We start from the raw sequence: 16,261 nt of genomic DNA on the forward strand, positions 1-16,261 counted from the left end.
ATTTAATGAGATTCTGAGTTCTCTCATATTTGGGCTTATATATGGACATGTGACCATTTGAGATGGACAGGTATACACGACAAAACAGAGGACAATTAAAAAAAAAACAGATTATCTGCTAGCATTCAATGCAAACATCACTAGTTCATTAACTGACTTCTTTAACTGGATGTGTCAGTGTGGTATTCACAGGCTATAAGTGACTTCAAGTGGTTTTCTCCCAGATTATAATCCATGAGGGGTTATTTATTGCTGGGGTACATTTACACTAAATGAAGTGAATTTGAAGAACATTCTCATTTTTAATGTTTATTTTTGTGAGAGTGAGAGAGAGCAAGGCCACACACACGTGGGGGAGGAGCAGAGAAAGAGGGAGACAGAAGATCCGAAGCGGGTCTGCACTGACAGGAGAAAGTCCAACGCAGGGCTTGAACCCATGAACCGTGAGACCACGACCTAAGCCAAAGTCGGACGCTGAATGAACTGAACCAGCCAGACACCCCATTTAATATTTTTAAAAATTTAAAGTTTGTTTATTTTTGAGAGAGAGAAAGAGCAGGGGTGGAGGGGAGAAGGGGATGAGGAGGAACAGAGACAGACAGACAGACAGACAAGAATACAAAGCAGGCTCCAGGCTCCAAGCTTTCGGCACAGAGCCCAACTTGGGGCTCAAACTCACGGACCGGGAGATCACGACCTGAGCTGAAGTCAGACACTTAACCGACTGAGCCACCCAGGCACCCCTAATTTTTTTTTTTGATAAAATAGTCAAGTGTTTTTCAACTTGACCAACATTTGATCCCCTTTTCAAGGAAGAGAATTTCATAAAAAGATTCCTGATTTTAGAAATATGGAACTGGTAGGTTCTCTAACACTGGTGTCCAGTGGAAATACAAAGTGAGCCACGTATGCAATTTTTAATGTTCTCACAGCCACGTTAGAAAGGTCGGCAACATATAAAATTAATTTCAGAGATATATTGTATTTAACCCAATGGATCCAAAATCCTATCGCTTCAACATGTAACCAAGTGTCTTTGAAACCTCGTGTGTCCTTTACACCTCGCCCATCTCAATTCAGACTAGCCACGGACACACGCTCCACATGACCAGCAGCCACAGGTGACCAGCACTGGGTACTGAAAAGCACAATTCTCCAAGGTCATATTGCCATGTCCCTAGAAAAGAGATTTCCTAAAGAAACTCGTACCTGATTCTATTTTAGAAAATTACCATTATTGTTTGGGTTGATGTTTACTTCTAAAAGGAAGGTCTTTACCAGATCTAGATGGGAGTTCTCAGTAATTCCTATAGAACGTACATGTCTTTCACCTCCAAAAACTTCAAACGACTCCTTAATTTCTGGATGAAAATAACACCATGAATCGAGGGTTTGTTTTGTTTTGTTTTGTTTTTTAATGTAAGGTTCCTGTCCTTCAGGCTGATTCACAGCTGCCCAATGAATTATTAGGCCTGCAATATTCCCCGGGAAATCTCTTGCTTGAAGAATCTGTTTCATTAAGGAATTACTCAGTCTGAAGGAAATTTATTGACACTTATCTCATTTTCCCTCCTGCTTCTTGGTAAGCGACACCTGTGATGTGTCAAAGACAAATGGCTAAAGATGAGGGCCTCGAGCTGGTGCTGCAGGTATAGCTTCCCCTGGCTAGTCTCCACCATCTTTCCGTCCCACGGCAATGGGCGCACGGTGAGGTGAGACACAGCACCCTCTAGAGGATCCCACAGCAAGAGCAGAAAATGGCAGAGGCCCCAGCCGCCCACCTCCAGGCCAACCAACAAGCAGGTATAGATAGAAGTTCAAGGAGCTGCAACCGCCCGATCTACCCAGATCCTCAAGTTCTGAACACTCAATCCCTTCTTATCTCCGAAGAATTCTTATTCTCAGGTATATTTCTAATGAGCCCCCCCAAAACGTAAGACCCTCGGAATCGACAGCAAAGCATTGGATCAAAGCACCCTAAAACGCAAAGTCCGGGAACGGTGTGGCTGCCATGACTTGGCGCATTATTCTCGTTTCCTTCATAAAAGAAATTTTAAAATAACTCTCCATTCACATATTTATAGCACAAAGTCAACTAATATTTTGCTTCAAATAATTACATAGGTAACCTCAGCAAAAGCAATTCTGAAACATACAAGATCACCCAAGATAAAATTAAAGAAACATTTCTAACCTCCTAACACCATTTCTCTTGTAACATTCAGCCTTGCATTCATCATACTGATTTGCATATTAGTGCTACATCCAACTCAGGTAACCATGACACCTCCAAAATAGATACAAGCAATAAACATGACCGAAACCCTGTCAGATTATTCAAGTGACAAGAATATCGGGAAAAGAATATTACAAGGTAATTTCTAATATTGAGGGTTTGTACCCATACATAAAATACCAACTGAAATAGATCTTCAGAATGAAATTTCCTAAAATGATTAAAGTAAAATGTGAAACCTCACAGTTTATACAAGACAAGAAACATTTGGCTGCAAATGGTTTTATAATTTTGCTAATTAAAAATTATCCCATTTTCACTTTGGATTCATCATGTAACAGAAACAGGAATAACCTTACCATGCCAGAAACACAAGCAAATGATTAAAGTTCTACTCTCAAAAAAATCTTTAAAAGTTGGCAAAACATTTCATTAGGCTACAAATCAAAATCCGTCTGTCCCTGACATCTCTTTAATGTCTTCCAGATTCCACATCTACTTTTTTAATCACTCACTGAATCACTCAGAAATTAAAATATGTTAAAATACCACTCATCTTGGACCTCTAGAAAAGTCTTCTGGTATCATCCAACCTTCAGGCCCCTCCACACGAGCAATGGGCCCGAAATACTACCAAGTGATTTATGTAGAGTATTCAATAAGTTGCACAATGAGGGGAAAAAAAATATTCCCAGAATCATGCCTTCGTCAATAAATCTGCTACATGAGAAGAATATAAATAAATACGAAAAAGGGGCCACCGTGAACTCTCTCTGGTGAAGTGTGCCAAGTGGAAATGGGTATAATATGATTAAAAATAAAATCTTTGAGCTTGCAAGGTGTTACCAACAAAATATGCTTTAAAAAAGAAGGATGTGAGTGGCAAGGAGGTTGACTGATGAACACGTATTTCTCAGTAGAGCTAATGAAGGCAATGTTTACAGCTCATACTTATTTATTTATGCTTCCCTTCCCTGAGCCCTCCGTGTGCCATGGGAGTCAGTGTGCGTTAATGGCACTGAACACCAGACAACCTTCCAACTGCGAGTTGCAGTCACGGTGTCAGTGGAAACAATGAATCACAGACATGCAACCTGGGATGAGTTGTGGCAGCACCTTACACGTGTCACCAATGTGTCATGTGACATGGCTGTTGCCATGGTGAGGCTCCATGTTCGGGAAATGTGTTAAGTCTCCTAGAAGGCACCCAGCCATCCCCCAAGTTACCCAGGCCCGTGAAGGCATTCTGAAATCTTTCTACTGTCGGTAACACTGCGATTGGCTTCCTCGCTGGGAGTCTTGGTGAAGCAGGGGGGGAGGAAGTCACTTGGGGAAAGCTGAAAGAGAATCAAGTAGAGCGTCCCCACTGTGTGGGGGCGGGAGGCTCCAGCCCAGCGAGAAGAACAGTATCTTTAAAAGGAATTACTCAAGGGGCGCCTGGGTGGCTCCGTCGGCTTAAGCGTCCGACTTCGGCCCAGGTCATGATCTCACGGTTCGTGAGTTCGAGCCCCGCGTCCGCCTCTGTGCTGACAGCTCGGAACCTGGAGCCTGCTTCGGATTCTGTGTCTCCCTCTCTCTCTCTCTGCCCCTCCCCAGCTCGTGCTCGCGTTCTGTCTCTGTCAAAAATAAATAGACTTAAAGAAAGAAAGAAAGAAAGAATTACTCAATTCTTTCAGTGGGATAAAAGCGGACTGGCCTCCCCCCCCCCCAAAAAAGGGGGATAATTCTTACGTGACTTGAATCATTTTTGCACATTAAAACAAGGGGCAAAGCTAAAGAGGCCAGAAACTACATGATTTCTTGAGTAGCATGCAGAACCCTTCACGTGGATGAAGGATGTATGGACGCACCAGTCCCATCATCTTCACAAAAAACCCTCCTCTTGGGCTTATCTTACCAGAGTCTCCAATTTGACCCTAGCACTGCCTCTGTCACCTGAATATATGAATACCAACTGTATCAGACTCACAACCCCGAGGCTTCAATACTCGAGAGGACTGAGGGAGCCTATGTGACACATGGCAGTCACACACAGCAGGGTGCTACGACAGGGGCCAAGAACCACAGGTGTCACTGTTACTTCCGTACGGCTACTTGGCTTGGAACGAAACGAAGCCTGTTCCAGCACGCTGAGTTCAGGGGAAGATTTACCATTCTGTAGCAACGGTTTCCTCACGTGCCAGCTTCCCAAATTTGGAATTTAAGAAGTGGGTTAAGAAAAGTCAAAAATGTTCCCTTTCTAAATGATAAAGACAGTTTTGTCAAAAAAAAGAGGCAACTTTAAGTGAATTATATGTAAATGTAGACACATAGGGAAAAAAAAAAAAAAAAAAAAACATGTCCCTGTGACTATAGGTGTTGTGAGAAACAACCAAGGTGGTCACAGGATACCTAAAACCAAACAGGAGAGGTAACACCTGAAGAAGCAAAAAGGGTCCTGAGCCTGGAGAAGACTCAAGAAGGACCCCGGACCCATCTGAAAATAACTGATGGGTTTTCATGCAGAAGAGATGGGTTCTGGGTCACCTGGGCGGCTCAGTCAGTTGAGCATCCGACTTCTGCTCAGGTCAGGACCTCACGGTTCATGGGTTCGAGCCCCACATCGGGCTCTGTGCTGACAGCTCAGAGCCTGGAGCCTGTTTTCAGATTCTTTGTCTCCCTCTCTCTCTGCTTCTCCTCTGAGCACACACGCACTCTCTCTCTCTCTCAAAAATAAATAAAACATTTTTAAAATTCTAAAAAAAGAGATGGGTTTTGTAGAATCTTGAGGTACCAAAGCAAACATTTAAGTGGCAAGCCTGTGGGCCGTAGATTTTAGTGCAATTTAAGAAGGAACTTCCTAGCCCTAAGGATTGGTCAAAGATAAAATGAGCTTCCCGAAGGATGTTAAGTTGAGCGTCCCAGAGTTACTCAGATAGTCTGGAGTTCGTGTAGCAGCAACACAGCCTCAAAGATTGAGGCACAAGACGCATGGGGACAGCAATCGGCTTCAGTATTGCTTTGCACACTAAGTATCTAGGAGTCTTTCGGGTGCCTGGGTGGCTTTGTCGGCTGAGCACCCGACATTGGCTCAGGCCACGATCTCACAGCTTGTGAGTTCAAGCCCCGCATCAGGCTCGCTGCTGTAAGCCCAGACCCTGCTTCGGATCTTCTGTTCCCCTCTCTCTCTGTCCCTCCCCCACTCGCACTCCCACATTCAAAAATAAATACAACATTTAAAACAAATTTTTTTAAATGTCTACGAGTCTTTGAACATATATGATGTATATCACTAGGACACAGAGGTACACATACAAAAATGCATAAAATATGTATCCTGGGAAACTACAGAAACATAATAGCAGATTGCTGTAGTAATCCAAAAGCACCTTCTGTTTTTAATTTAGGGCATAGTTTATGGCTAATAGCTACCTACATCATTTACTGAAAGTTTACTATGTGCCAACTCTTTTGTAATGCGTACTTTGTTATGTAGCTCCAGTTCAGTGCTATTCTCATTCACGTTTTAAAGGTGAGGAAACTGAGGTACAGAACAGTGTAACTTACCCAAGATTCTACTGTGAGTAGGTAGCAGAGCCAGGATTCAAACCCAAGTTGTCTGGCCAACATCCTGTGTTCATAATCACCACATTCAGCTGTTTTTTACACATTAAAGGTTCTACGTCTTGGTCTGGATCATGGGATACATTTATTTTTCATTAAATAAATAAATAAATAAATAAATAAACAAACAAACTAACCCTTTGCAAGGCTTTCAACACAATTCTATGTTTGCTGTATTCTCTCTGCCACTTCCTACATTTTCTATTACAATGCACATTTCTGTAAAGACATATTTGCTTCTTAGGGGTCCGTCTTTTCTAGATATTTATTCCCCAGCTGCAATAACAATACCTTGGTTAATAAATTATGGCATGCTGAAAATCAGAAACTTCTTTCCTTCACATCCCAGCCAATTTTATCATGACACATGATAACAAAATATTGCTCTAGATTATTCTCCTGTGCCTTTCCTGAAAAACTTCCTTTTCATTTCTCTTCCCTGATGGTACATTTTTTTCCCTTACTCAATACTGTGTTATAACCTGGCCTGCATTTGATTAAAATGCTCCACTCCCCGAATTCACTCTTGTCCACGTTCACCCCTGTCCCGACATCCCTCACACACCTGTTTTACAAGATAAAAGATTAAAATCTTCGACACAAAATGGAGCGAGAACCCTAATTTAAGACGTCTTCCTTCCCGGGTGCTTTCACTCGTTGTGTTTGTTTGTTTGTTTTGTTTCGTTTTTATCATTCTTGTCCTCTAGAGAATTCGTTACAGAAAATCAATGAGCCCTGGTCTCCCACATGTGTTCTATGTGCCCTGGTCCCCATTTCCCTCATTGCAAAGTCAGGGACATTTAGAAGAAAATGTCCTACTTTAATCATTCAATAGCACCTCTCAGAGTTCTGCCATCCCCAAGAACCACCTGTGTAATAATTTTCGTATTTTTCCTTAAATGTCTCAATTTTATTAAATGTTGCATTGAAGGAGTATTTGCAGACACCCCAGACCTAACGCACGAGTAAGAGTTTTGGCTACGTACTGAACGTGTAAGACATATTAAAAGTCCTACCTAACTCTCAGATTCTCGAGAATGTTCACGTGCGTCTCCTCTTCAATTCTGCTGGGGGATCTATGACCCACCTCAGAAAGTGCTTGGCACTGAAGAGACATGGAGGTCACGTCACTTTCAAGGTCTACTTTTCTTCCTTGACCTGTCTTCCCTTTCACTTCATCTTTTACCCGTGGCCTCACTTTTACTTCCAGTTTATATTTCTCTTCTTTTAAATACAGGAAGGAGGAGGGAGACCCCCACACACAGACCTCTCACCCTCAATCAATAAATAATCCAATCACATAGAAGAGCTTCTCTCCAGATGAGATGGGTACAAAAATGAAGACATTATTATCTCATCAGAAAGTGAAGAGCTCAAGTATCAGAGAACAAGAACAAAGAAGTGAATCCCCAGCATGGCTTCGCGCTCTATCTTTTTCAGACTAGGGCTCGGCAAACCACAGGCCCTGGGGCCAAACTGAACCTGCCGCCCATGAGCTAAGAACAGTTTCGCCATTCTTGCAGGGTTGGGAAAAAATTAACGCTACTACTTCGTGTCAAGTGGAAATTCTACAAAACTCAAACTGCACTGTCTGTCAATAAATTTTATTGGAAACACAGCCATGCCCACCCATTCGCGGGTCGTCTGCGGCTGCTTTCGCACGACAGTAGCGGTAACAGACTGCGGTGCCCAAAGGCTAAAAAATTTACTACCGTGATCAGAAAAAGTTTGCTGATCCCTGATAGGGACAAAGATGTTATGCCAGCCTTTTGCCATCACACACTTACATGAGTGCAAGTCCCCCTCCCCCCACCAAAAAAAAAGCAGGAGTAAAAAGAAAAGCATAAGGAATCTCCAAGTGTTCAGCACCCAGATCAGATAAAACCTTCCGTTGGTACCTGCAGCACTGGCTGGAGGCACAGACACCAGCCGATCGGTAACACGTGTTCCCGCCGCCTGATTTCTCATGCAATTCTGAGGGCTATTAACCATCCTAACAGTAAACGATCCCGATACCTTTTTAAAGCTGCAACATTATTAACAATTAAAAAGCTGCCACCACACATACACAATAACTTTCTTGTACTTTAATATGCATATCCATAGTCTGATTATACCAGCGTGGCGAGATTGACAGGAAATGCTGAGTGTAATGGCTCCGAAGGAGACACTACATTGATCAGTAAATAATACACGTTTTTTGAAACTGTCTAACTGCATATTTACACTTGTCAACTCTTATACACTTTGGTGACAGACTTCTTTCTCCAACATCTATGTAAAAAATTCTAATACTGATTTTTAAAATGTTTTTAATAATTACAAAAAAACACATCTAGGACGTAGAGGGTTGAAATTATACCCACCACACAGTGCCCCCTGGAGCATTAATTGCTACATCCTTAACATTCCCAGTTACACCAGTGTATTTGCAAATGTCTCAAAAAGGTTAAAATACGGGTTCCAAGTAACCTACTTCTAGTGCTTGCAAGGGGCCAAGCACTGTATTAAGGACTTTACAGCCGACAGGGTAGATGCTACCATTGCCCCCATTTGACAGATGAGGAAACTGAGGTTTGAGGAGGATACATGACCTGGCCACAGCCATAGAATGAGTGAGACCTGGGGCTATCTACCATTACTTCAGACACCATGCTCCCCTTAACCCATACGAGGTTGTGGAAATCTGTATTAAACACATTTCCCAGGCATCCTGAGGGACCGCACTGTGAAAACCATGGCCCCAAGGACTCAGAGGTGAAGGAGAATAAAGTCTGATGGGCCCTGAGTTCAAGTTCCATCTCCTCCCCTCCAAACGCCGACCACGGGAGAATGAGAGAGAAATATGTCAGGTAAAGTTATTTTATCTATACTGTCCAGAAAATTACTTTACTCTTGGCTGATTAGGTTAGCATCTCCTTGCCCCAAGACTCTGTATCAATTAAATGACACCAGCAGCTGAGAGCTGGGCAAGGTGGGGTGGAGCACAGTGGGGCAGAGACCTGGTTCTACCCAGTGACAGACTAGGTAAGGAGCCAGACAAACCCCTCACCCCCGCCCACCTACAACTGCTTTTATTATAAGAGTGGTCAGATACATAAAGAAGTAGAGGAAAGAGTATAATGAGCCCCAGATAGCCATCACCCAGATTCCAGAATATCAAGATGCTGCACCATTTGTTCACTCCTGAAGACTTGTGAAGGAAATCACAAATGACAAGCCATTTCACCCTACACAATCCAGTGGGCGCCTCTTAAAAAATATGGAGAGAGGAATCCTTTCAATAATAACTGAATGCAGGTGTCGTGAAAAAAAACAAGTCCACAGAGCATCCCGGGAGCTAGCGTGCTGGCCATCTAGCCGGCACGTCCATCCTGGAAGGGCAGGCATCCCTGTAGGCCACAGACAAACGGCCTAAGTAACCTGTCAAGGCAGCAACACTTGACCTTTCCAATGCCTGGCTCTCGCCCTGGGAACAAAATTCCAGCAGCCAAGGTTCTGCCTTCCCGCACCCATTCTCAGGAGGAACTGGACTGCTGCTCCTATGTAGCCTGTTCATATCGAATCAAGGGAAAAAACTCACTTCCTCCAACGTAAGGGACCCCACGAGCTGCCACTACCAGGAGCATCTTTACTTAGGAGAGAACTCAAGGAGGCACACAACACTGAGCCTACCCGCATGATTCTGGGAGATTTTAGACTGAGGAAAAGGCCAGTAGGTAAGGAATATTTCTGAAAAAAAAATTTTTTTGGAAGAAGCTATTTCCTTTTATATCACTGGTTCTATAAAAATCCTGTTTGTATATTAAGCTGCAGTTTTAAATGAGTTGGATTCCAATTTCTTCCACAAAGACAACTACAAGCCACAAAATCTTCCCTGCCTGAATCAAATAAAAGGGCCTTGAGGAACCACAGAATCTATTCAGAGACGAAGAGGCAGCAGGCCCTTGTGGTGAAGACACAGGCTTGGGAAGTGGCACAACTTAAGGTAAACCTCACTTACAAAACTTGCTCTGTGATCCGGAGCAGGTGACCGACCTAGGCACTGGGTTTCTGTCTTCTCAACAAGAAAACCGAAAATGGTAACATCCAGAAGATGGTGATGCTGTTTGAACGAAATAACTCATGCAATATCCAAACCACTCTAGAACAACTAACGCCCCATGAATGGCTGCTGTAATTCTTTGTCGCGAACATTAATAAATCTCGCGGAACGCAAAGAGGCATGAACGAGATTTCGTCTCAGGACCTATTCCAATCAAGTGGTTGGGGATGCACGGAACAGTGTGCACCGAAAATCCAAGCGTCGGCATCAGAGCAGACCAGGATGGGCCCCACTGATGTTGTCATCCTTGATTAAGGCCGACCGTACTCCCCCATCAACACGCGACAAGAGGTTAACAACTCACACGTTCATCTACAATCACTTTCCAGAACTCTGCTTACTAGGACCAAGACCACACAAATAATCAAACAATATGCTGCGATGAAATTAAAATGTACATTAACTAAATGGTGCTTAAATGCACTAATTGCTCATTTTTCTTTAAGAAGGAATTAAAACGATGGCAATTCTCAACAGGGCACCTCAGCAGCCTGCACTGCATAGAGACTAAGTGGAAATTTCCTTCTTTCAGTCTCTGTGCGTTACTTGAACCAAGTTAACAGAAAATAGATTATTGTTGAAAAACAACACGCAGTGTAATTTAAGTTCCTAGAATTTTACATCACAGAAGATATCATTTGAAATATAATAGTTGAATGCCTTCCTCCCTGGTACAGCCTGCTTCAGGGTATTGATAAAAACCAAGATTAATATGCAAAAGGAAACTGCAAGGCACTTGCCCTGCACCGGTCAGCACCTGGTACATGTGTGTGCTCCTCCCTTTGAGAAAGAAACTGCACTTGGAGAGTGAGAGTCTGGGTTTCATTCTTACCCCACCACTTCCTTCTAGGTTTGAGCCTCAGTTGATGCACAGGTAACAAGAGGGTGAGAATGGTCTCTTTTTTATCTTTTCCAAAGCTCAAGAATGAAAAAAAAAAAAAAACTACAAAACTATAATGTTTCACAGAGTTAACAACAAAACCAGATGAAAGGTAGAAAAACGAATACTTCACATCACACAATTGTGGCAGACACGTGCCAAAAGCCCAACTGTTACACAACCAGATAACTGCTAAAACTGTGGTGTGTGAGATTTTCTCATTAATATAACAAGCATATAGTGTTTAACCGCTGGATGCCAGATACTAGAGTAAGTACTGGGTAAACAAAGGAAAACCATCAAGACTGGTCAAAAGCCACCGGATTGACATTATTTTGCTGATACTCGTGCCAGTGGTCAATGTATAAGCTTGCCTCTAGGAATTCAGGTGGAGAAACTCTGAGGTCTAATCAGCACTCATCAGAAGGGAGAATGTGATCAATTAGTGATGTCTGTCAAGGACACAGGAAGGGGCAGCGGTAGGGGAAATGTAAGATCCAAAATGTGTCAAGAATGTTCACCACCTTTGATTTAGGCAAGGGTTTGATGCTTTTGTGTAGATGTCATGTGAACAAAAGCCTGCCCAATCCATTAAAAGTTTACTCTATAGTGAATTTGTATGTCCAGAAAAATGTGTGTATAATCCCATAAGGGGCTTAGAGAGGAATGGAAAATCTCTGCAATATAAATGCAGATTACCTTTATTACAAAATTGGATCATATTCTCATTCCTAGACTAATTTCCTATATCATAAAACCTATATTCAATTTTATAAATAGCATACACTAAGAATCATAAATTCAGTTAATGCAGAAATTTAACAGATTTTTTTTTTTTAATAATAGTGAGAAAAGGCTGTTTTCGAGCAAGGATCTGAAAGGACAGAAAGGACCCTTTCTTTGAAGATATGTTTTTTCCCTCTGACTCTACCTCCTTGGGGACATAACTAGAGAAGAAATAAATTTCACAGCTAATATATATGAAGTAACATGTTTAACATTATCCAATGAATTTATATCTACCTACACCATATAAATTTATCTCACATAAACTGTCACCTCCAACAGAATTCATTAAAACAATGTTATAGCTTCTGAATTAAATGCAACCTTCTAATTGGAATTTCATCTTACAATAGTAGTGGATTTTCTTTTTTAATTGACAAAGGGAATAATTCATTAGTTTGTCTTACAGTTCTGTCTGAAAAACTGAAAAGTAAATTTGACACAGGTGTTGGCTGGCCACTGCTGTGAAGTACGGAGAGATGGGGGTGGGATGGGGACTAGAGGTTCCTTCATCATCCTCAGAACTCGTCGTGCTGCTTATGGGCAGGGAAAGGATGGACACTCTCGCTCTCACCATCCTGAATGACTACACAACTAATATATTCCATTACCTCCACGTAAATGTCATGTTAATTTCTGATCTTCATCAAGCCAGACAATGGTTTCCACCTTGGCCCCTAGCCAATTAGCTGTGTGGAAAATATTCAGCCAATTACATTACCTCTATTAGGTCAGCGACTGGAGAGAAAGGCAAAATAAACACCTCGAAAATACTTCGGAGATAAAATGTAAGTTGACACTGTCTTCGCATGCTGGAGCCCAAGTTATACAATCTGATAGGCAGCTGCCAGCACTCATAACTGCTTATTAAATCTAGCCACTCTTTATGTCGTGAGTGAAGATCTGTATTTTTACCAATATTAGGTTCATTGTGTTATGAAAGGGACCAAAATACTTAAGATCATTCGCTCCAGCTTATAAAACATATTATGTAGTTTATTAAATTGCTAAAATTACTTTTCAAACTCAAAATTTCAGGGCCTGGAAGTTTAAACACAACAAAGTGGCTTTGCCCACTGACAGGTTCCAGCACAACGCGGCTCAGAAGGGGAGCCCATCAGACAGCTTTCCTGTCCCAAAACACCTGCTACCTGCCCCCACCTCTTCCTGGAAGCTGCACCACCACCACCACCGCACCCCAAAACCGATGAAAAAAAATACACATTCTCAAGTTTTATACAAAAGCAAGGAACTCCCAGCCAAAACATAGCCCATTCTCAAGTCTTAAGTGAGAAGAATTATTTCCCGTGTTTTTCCTTCATCCAAATAGCTTATAACTAGGAATGTCATTATGAGAGAGATCAAATAAGTAACTGTGGGCAAGTAAGGAAAAACGATTGGCGACAAAACAATGTCACCTGGTGCTACATTCTTACACCAGATCCCCCAGCAAAACACAATTTACTACTAGAGAGTGGGCAATGCCAAGGCACAGACTGAATAACAAGCCAGCAATTCACCACCTCTACTCAACTCTTCTCAGGAAAAGTCTATGCAAATCCAGACTGTTATTATCACATTTATTAATAACACTGTGGCTAACTGCCTATTAAATATGCAGCAGACTTAGCCACTCTTCACTCGTGGAGTCTCGTGATGTGCATCAGATAGGTATCCATATCAACTTCAGCTTCACGCCAGGGAAACAGGAGCCAACTCATTCCCTGCTGGTGAATGGTGGCATTAAAGAACTACATCACAAAGAGAGACCTCAAGCACTCAGCCTTCCTTTTCTCTATCTTGCACCTAAGGTAATGTATTATGCAGGCATGGTTATCACCGGCATAACATGAGTACACCGCCCATTTTGTTACCTTAAACATCTGCTGTAATGATCTCTTTGCACAAACCTTTTCTCAGATGGTTTCACTGCCTTGCATGTGAGTAGCAATTTGTTGTTCTGGCTGCCTATGCCTGTGACTGTGACCCTGTTCTACCATGAGGACATTTACCATGAAACACTGCACTCAGAACTGGAGTTTATTTCGAGCCTAAAGACTCCAAATTATGAGCAGTTAACAATGAATTGGTGTTTCTTTTGGTTACTCAATAAACTGTAATGTCCTAAAAAGCCACAGGACAGTGGATACATTTTTGACAGTGAAAGGACTATCAGATACAGAGTGCCTGCAAAGCCAGGTTACTGCATCACGGAGGAAAAGAATTAGTCTTTTGGCAAACCTTGGAGGTGGGCTTTGACAAAGAATAGAAGGACAGAAAATCGGAACACGTGCCCCAGCTCATCAGATTTGAGGTACTTCTATTTTCTACTAAAAACATAGTGAAGGGCAGTTTATTACAATCTGATAAATATAAAGCACTTCCTTAATAAAAAAAAAAAAAAACTGGTATTCAATTTTATCAATTCAGAAGAGAGATCATTTTCATTATAGTTCTTCAGAATGATTTTTCAAATAGCAGGCCTCACCCAATGAAATTAATCAATAAAATGAACCCAGTCTTTAATCCATTCATGTGGTTTTGTTTAATTTCATACACCAATTTTATGATAGTGAGACTGAGTCACTTTCCCAATACTGACGACAGAGAGGACAGGTATTCTCAAACCTGAGTTTGTTACTATTTCAGTGCCTTCAGAATTCCAACCACTTCTATGAATTCTCATGTGTGTATGAGACAGACCCCGGCTTTGGTCTCAACTCTACCTGGATCCTAAAAGATACAATTTTTCATAACGCATGCTATCTGCTCACTAGTCTGCAGACCATCCACAGAAGTCTATCATAGCTATTTAGCAGTGGAAAGCCCTCAGAGGAACTTCATAGGTGAGAAATCAAAGGACTTCCCCAAGACCACCCAGGAAGATGATGGAGGACCTTTATCTGCTCTAAATTCCACGACTCCACTTACCATTTCTCCTCACTGTGGACACCCTTACCTTATGTGTTCCCATTTACAGTTGGCCTTATTTCTTGCCAATTAAAGAAGAAATGTCAGGAAGGTAAAAGACTGTTTTTCCTCAATCTGAAACTCCAGCAGAATACAGTACCAAACTAGCCTACGTGGAAGTGAATTTTAGAGCTCCCAGGCTCTTTGAGGATCACCTGATCAATAATAATTGCCTTAGTTACTTCACTAGGGCTTTTTTTTTTTTTAATCGGTGAACTGAGAAGGAGGTCACATTGGTCTCTAACTGTAAAATCTTTTACTATCTGTCCCAAATAACTAAATGTATAACAATGTCTTAAGGAGACACTTATCAGAGAAATTTTACTCAACTGGCTAGATGTCTCAACCTCTATACCACAATAAACAAGAAAAAAATCACTGAGGACAAAAATCGTTGAGGACAAAAGGAAGTAGGCTCCAGTTCTGACCAAGCCCAGGGATTTAGACAGCTCAATTAGACTCTAAGGGCTTCAGCTATTCCATCTATAACATGAGGGCTTTTTGGGGCACCTGGGTGGCTCAGTTGGTTGAACATCTGACTTTGGCTGAGGTCATGATCTCACAGTTCCTGAGTTTGAGCTCCACGTTGGGCTCTGTGCTGACAGCTTGGAGCCTGCAGCCTGCTTTGGATTCTGTGTCTCCCTCTGTCTCTGCCCCTCCCCTCCTCGTACTCTCTCTCTCTCAAAAATAAATAAACATTAAAAATTAATGTTAAATGAGGGCATTTAAATTGACATCTTCTAAGGCCTTGGTAGCACTGACAAATAGAATGCTCTAACCTATGTGCTTTATTTTAAATGTAGAAAATCAGGGGTACCTAGGTGGCTCAATCAGGTAAGCGTATAACTCTTGATTTAGGTTCAGGTCATGATCTCATGTTTGTGGAATCGAGCCCCACTTCAGGCTATGCACTGATCATGGGAACTGCTTGGGATTCCCTTTCTCTTTGCCTCTCCCCCCTCTCAAAACTAAATAAATAAATAAACAAGAAAGGAAAGGAGAGGAGAGGAGAGGAGAGGAGAGGAGAGGAGAGGAGAGGAGAGGAGAGGAGAGGAGAGGAGAGGAGAGGAGAGGAGAGGAGAGGAAGGAAGGAAGGAAGAAAGAAAGAAAGAAAGAAAGAAAGAAAGAAAGAGAAAATCGCAATAGAGACTAACCTGTCCCATATCAGATAACTATTAGGTCTCCCAATTTCCAATAAAATTCTCTTTCTCCTTCACTACACTTCCCTCCATTAAAAAGAACCTGTTTCAAACACAGTCACACTAAGACAAACAAGATGGAGTTTACACCAATGGTTCTTATCACTAAATCACTGAATACAAAACTTGAAATGAGATGGTTCCCTATAAAGGTGACCTCTTCCTATGACAAAGCTACCAGTGGATGATGTCAGAGTTTTTATCCACAACACCTGGCCTCAACCAATTATTTTCTCTGTAAAGGCAAGTCACAATTGTTCCTTCGTTACTATAAAAGAGCCACTGGTTGCTGAGGAACATGGTACAGTCCATCAAATACAGAAAAAACATATAAGAGGAAACGATCATCAAGTCTCTTCTGACCTCCCTTAAAAACTACAATTAGTATCTTAGTGAGGTGAACAATGATTGAAAAAAAATGCTCATCTTTCTGAATATCTTTGAGAGTCCAGTATCTTTCTTAAGAGCCCTTATCATGTGGA

At 41.9% G+C, this 16,261-nt stretch overlaps 1 protein-coding gene across 4 annotated transcripts in view; it reads right to left on the reverse strand.

The window, feature by feature from the left end:
• Positions 1-16,261, reverse strand: part of FOXP1 (forkhead box P1) — a 594,085-nt gene that overhangs the window by 487,693 nt on the left and 90,131 nt on the right. The gene's annotated exons all lie outside the window — the stretch shown is intronic.

This window comes from Lynx rufus, unplaced genomic scaffold (assembly GCF_022079265.1).
Source record: "Lynx rufus isolate CCGP_SWC_20201006 ecotype Redwood Valley unplaced genomic scaffold, mLynRuf1.p SCAF_4, whole genome shotgun sequence".
Classification (NCBI taxonomy): domain Eukaryota; kingdom Metazoa; phylum Chordata; class Mammalia; order Carnivora; family Felidae; genus Lynx; species Lynx rufus.